Genomic DNA, 5,556 nt, shown 5'->3' with positions numbered 1-5,556 from the left:
AGGGTTTTATAATTTCAGTCAGATGTTTGCAACGCAGTGAAGGAGACGTTTCCGACCACATAAAGTATATATATTCTTGATCAGCACCAATAGCCGAGTCTATCTAGCCATGTCCGTCTGTCCGTCTGTCCATCTGTCCATCTGACCGTTTCTATGCGAACTACACTCATAAAAAAAAATCGAAGAATTTCCTTAAAATCTAGAAAATTCTTTCTTGAATTTTTGCCAAAGGCGACCTCACCTTTGTTACAAGAAATGGTTTTTTTGAAAGGCACCATTAAAACAAGAAAAAATATTTCTTGTTTTAAGAAATTAAATTTCTTAAAACAAGAAAGGGTTTTTTAGAAAGCCACCATAAAAACAAGAAAAAATATTTCTTAAAACAAGAAAGGCGATTCTTGTTTCAAAGGTGGTTTGTTTCTTGTTTCAAGAAATTAAATTTCTTAAAACAAGAAAGGGTTTTTTAGAAAGGCACCTTTAAAACAAGAAAAATTTTTTCTTGTTTAAATTTCCTTTAAATTTCAAGAAATTTTATTTCTTGATTTAAGAAATAATATTTCTTGAAAGGAAGTTTTATATTAACACTGAAACCCTAAAAATAAAATGTAGCTTGGTTTTTTCTTTTGCATATTATATTTATTTACATTTAAAACATTTAACTTAACATTTAAACATTTTTAAATAACACATTTTTGACTCAAGAAAACATTATTATTACCCAAGGTCTGTTGAACTTCATATGACCTAAGGTGATCCATTTTCTTCGCCTTTCCTCATCTATAAAAAAAGAGTTATTGGGATATCAATGATTTGTTTTTAGATAAACAACTTTTTTGAAATAATGTAATGTTAATAATAGCCAAAATACAAACACGTTGGACAGACGACCGAGAGAGAGGAGCAAGACAGGTAGAAAATGAAGGGTTGAAAATCGAATTTCAGAGAGAGAGAGAGGCACGGGAGAGACACGTACATACATACATATATATTTACATACAGTCCCTTGCGCGAAGGGAGACCGAATGTAAGCAGGGGAGATCGTGTCAGTTTTAAGAAGGTGAAGAGAGAAACGTCGCGACGCGTAGGTCAAGCGAGCGAGAGAGAGGAGCAGAATATGAAAGGGTTGAAAATCGGGTTTCAGATCGGGTGAGCCGCGTACATGCATAGATATTTACATGCATACATAAGTATGTCAAACAAATACAACATATTTTTCTTACCTTAGAAGGTTTTAAAACAAAATTACAGCTTCGACAAACAAATTATTTGGCTGATGCAACTGCAGGTATTTTCACTCTGAAAAATAAATAAAATGCGAGTAATAAGATAAAGTTATTATAGAACTGTACACCCACAAATTTATGTACAAATGTATGTATGTACGTAGCTCTTAGCTAAAAAACAATTCACCTAAATTGGTATACGCTTGGTAAAGAGATTTGAAATGTATCCTTTAATTACATACATACAATTGTACGCCCGCTATACAAAAAATTATATACATATTTACATACCTTTGAATATTCGGAAAAAGGCTTCACCTCTTATCCGCTTGAAAATCACGTCCATCACTCACGAATTTTTTTCACAACTGACGCTTGGGGGATCAGAGAAGTCGGGCCGAGTAGGCCCTTCGTTTTTCTTGTCGTTAACATTCGGCAGCCGAAGGAAGTCAATGGCTACTTTCCTATATTCTAGGGTCATTTCATTCATATATTCAAAGGTGATTTTGTCCTTAAATACGTACAAAAATGTTTTGGCTGCGACGGCAAAACAAACATATGAGATTTTCATTTTTCTATTTTTAAGAAAAATTCTTTCTTGAATTTTTTCCATCAAGAAAGGTTTTCTGTATTCAAAGGACAATTTTCTAATAACAAGAAATTTTTTTTCTATTTTCAAAAGTAGGCCGATTCAATGGCGAGATTTCCAAAATTTAGAAATTAATTTTTATGAGTGTAGTCTCTCAGTTTTAAAGCTATCGCGATTAAACTTTCCCGAAGGTCTTCTTTCTATTGCAGGTGGTACATATGTCGGGGGGAGCCGGATCGGACCACTATATCTTAAGGCTCCCATAGAAATATTAAAACAAATATAAGAAAATTCATTGTAACTTTGTAGGAAGTAGGCGTCTTGATTCTTGACTACTTATGTATAAACAAAATTAAAATAGAAACGCTGAATCTGTAATCCCTGGAACTGCACCGAGTGAGCATTACTTTATCTACAAGGGTATATAAGCTTCGGCTGGCCGAAGGTAGCTTCCTTTCTTGTTGAAATTAAGGTTACTTTTTTCATAAGAATGAATTATCCAAATGGATAGTACTTAATTAAAAATACTCACAGTCGTAACGCAAGCAATTTTATATTTTAAAGGAATTTTCAGAACTTAAATTTATTTTATAATTTTCTAGCTTTTAAATTTAGTTTTTTTTTGACCCGGCTGTCGTCACCACTCATTTTTGTTTACATGTCGCCGCCTATGATAAATCTTAAATTTGGACTCTGTCAACCAAAAAAGTGGTTATTCGGTAGGATGTAAACTTTAAGTTTGTAACCATTATGATTTTTCAACGGATTTATTTCGAGTTTTTACGATATATACAGCCGACTTACAGTCGACCAAAAAACACATTTTTCATCTTTGTCAAGTTTCTGAGCTGCCATTACTTATCCAATCATATTGATCTGTATGGCAAAGTTAAGCTCTGATCTATTAACTTTAAAATAAAACTAAAACTGGCCCAATCAAGCGGATATCTGCCGAGATATAAGAAGAAATTCAAAAAAAGTCCGAAATTTAACATTTCGAACTTTAAAAAATCTTTAAAAAAAAACTGTGCCATCAAAAAAAAAATTAGTTCTATTTTCGTGATCTAGGGGTCCAACACTAACAGAATTTGCCATCAATTGCTGGGAAGCACACCAAGAATATTATTTTGTAAAAAATTAGTTCTATTTTCGTGATCTAGGGGTCCAACACTAACAGAATTTGCCATCAATTGCTGGGGAGCACACCAAGAATATTATTTTGTAAACTAGTGTCATCAGCTTTACCATCCATTTTTTTCTGTCTTTCTAAGCAATGAACAAATTATTACAAATTTTTAAACAAATAAGACAAATACAATATGAGAGGTTGTGAAGTTATTATTAATATGAAAGTTTTAAATTACAGCCTTACAGTATTATTAAAATACTTAATACAAATTTCTATGAGTGTATGAGAAAAATGGCCAATTTTTGTTTCCCCCAAATAATTTACAGGAGACTACAGCAAGGGAAAGAAAGATTGAAAACCTCGATATATCGCTGAAACCATCGAAAATTTGTTTAATTTTTTAAAAATTTCCATAAATTGATTCCATTGCTAATAAAATTATTGTTTTGCTGATCCTTAATACTAACTTATATTTATTTAACGAAAAATTGAGATCCATGAAGAATAAAACAAAAATAAAAAAAAAAAATAAATGAAAAAAAATCAGTCCATTTCTTAAAAAACTACACTTCATCCACAGCGAGGAACCGCCCTAAGGGGTTTCAACTGAAAGAAACTGTAGCAAAACTTAAAATATTGGAAAAATTTACTCATTTATTTTGTTTACTTACGGCTGCGTCTCTTTTTCTTAGTGATACATCGATGGTTGCTACATCGATGTATCGCCGTTTTTGAAAACATCGATAATTTCGAAAGTTACATCGATGGTTTTGTATCTCTAGGCCGAGGGCCAAGTGCTTTTGCCGCCTACTCCTCATGCCGACGTACACACTGCGGATACGTAATAACTGGCTGTTTAGCCTGCGGCTACTGCTTTCTATTTTCCTGCCGTAACAAGGCTGTTAGAGGCTGATAATACGGCTTATTACGCACACGCAACGTGCAACGTCAGGCCATCAAGGCAATTAAATAAAGCCCCGCCGTACACAAAGGCCTTGCAATTCGGCCAGTAATTGAATCGCTGTCAAACAAGCGCCAAACAATGGCATCGTCAACAATAATGGCGTCTACTTGTTGCCCCGGAGACAGGACATTGTATTGGAATCAGAAATCTGTTTATTATGTACAACGATTTGTAACGCTGGTCGGCTGGCGGCACTTAGTAATCGTTGGTCTTGCAATATTTTTAATGCCCTCTTACCATGCGCGAATCCACGGGGGGTGATATGGGTGATATATCACCCCCCACTCGGCTTAAAAAGTAAAAAAAAATATATTCATTAGGTATTGCAATTAAGAAATTAGCATATTTATTTAAACAGATATCATTTTTCGGAGCTTCTTAAAGAATTCTTTTAAAATTTCATCTTCGCTAAGTTCAACGTTAGGATGAATATGCAAAGAAGCCAGACCATTTAATCTTTCTTGACCCATTGTGTTTCTAAGGTAAGTTTTTATCCTCCTTAAAGTGGAAAACGATCGCTCTGGTGTGGCTGTAGATACGGGTAAAACAGCCAAAACCCTCAAAAGGGCATAAATATTTTTAAATGTTTCGTTGTTGATAATCTGCGAAAGAAAATAATTGAATTTAGTTGATAAATCTTTTATACAACAAGTTTTAAGTACTTACTAATAGAGTATCCTGAGCGTTTTCAATATTGCGACCTAAAATACGTTGACGCCACATTTGAACTTCGGCGATAAAAATAGTTTCGGAACTGTCTAACAAGTCTTCGTAAAATTGATAGAGATCGGCACACTTCTGTTCATCAAAAGGTTGTTTGAGGAATAATTGGCCAAAGCTTTGAAAAACGGATTTATGCTTCTGAAATCGGCTTTTAAGGTGACTTAAGAAGTTATCCAAGAAAGGTATATAAAAGGCTGCCCGATAATAATCCCCGATATTTTCTGCAGTACTGCGACGAGGTAGTTTTATAGCGTATTCGGTGCAAAATGAAACGACTGTTTCATAAATATTATGAAAATTAATGCCGGCGTTTTCTCTTTTTTGACAATAATCATTGAAAGCATCATCAGCTAGCTTAACAGCTTCAGCTAGATCCAAGTTCTTTAATTGCAGTTCTCGACTTAAAGGCAGCTCAATAATGTGGCAAGCGATTTGGAACTCAAATGAATGAATAGCTGTTGAGAGTTGCAATGCCTTTTGAGAAGTATCTCGGTCTTTCCAAGTTTTTATCTCTTCCAAAGCCTCGATGACAGCAGGTTGTAGCTCCGTATATGTTGCAACTGCTTGATGGCACTGAGCCCACCTCGTAGGGCAAATTGACTTTAACTTATCTTTTTTTCTCTCACTTGTGTTAGACATTTTGGAAATTTCTTGTTTTAAGATGGCTTGTCTTTTAGGCCAGTGGAAAAAAGCTTGAACCGCTCCAATTGTTCCCAACGCGTTCTTTATCCCAGAAACATCACAGGCTGAGTCGTAAGATAGCACGAAAATTTCCATTATTTCCTTTGTCACCAGTTTCATCTTGAAATTGTAAGGAACTTTCTTCGGCTGGGGTAGACTCAGTCTGCCCAGGATCCTCTACAGATAAATTTGTAGATATCAGAAAGACGAGGTGGGGTCACTGGCCTGTGCCGGCCGTGAAGGGTTG

At 34.7% G+C, this 5,556-nt stretch overlaps 1 long non-coding RNA gene across 1 annotated transcript; it reads right to left on the bottom strand.

Annotated features, from left to right (window-relative positions):
• Positions 1 to 654: 654 nt before the first annotated feature.
• Positions 655 to 1,593, bottom strand: LOC138913518 (uncharacterized). Its single transcript, XR_011419288.1, has 3 exons — positions 1,515 to 1,593; positions 1,221 to 1,296; positions 655 to 777 (listed from the first exon to the last, which is right to left on the bottom strand). It is a non-coding gene; the product is annotated as an uncharacterized lncRNA (long non-coding RNA).
• Positions 1,594 to 5,556: the final 3,963 nt, after the last annotated feature.

Source organism: Drosophila takahashii, chromosome 3R, assembly GCF_030179915.1.
Source record: "Drosophila takahashii strain IR98-3 E-12201 chromosome 3R, DtakHiC1v2, whole genome shotgun sequence".
Lineage (NCBI taxonomy): Eukaryota > Metazoa > Arthropoda > Insecta > Diptera > Drosophilidae > Drosophila > Drosophila takahashii.
The sequence above is the reverse complement of the archived record's forward strand: the minus strand, read 5'-3'. Positions and strand labels throughout refer to the sequence as shown.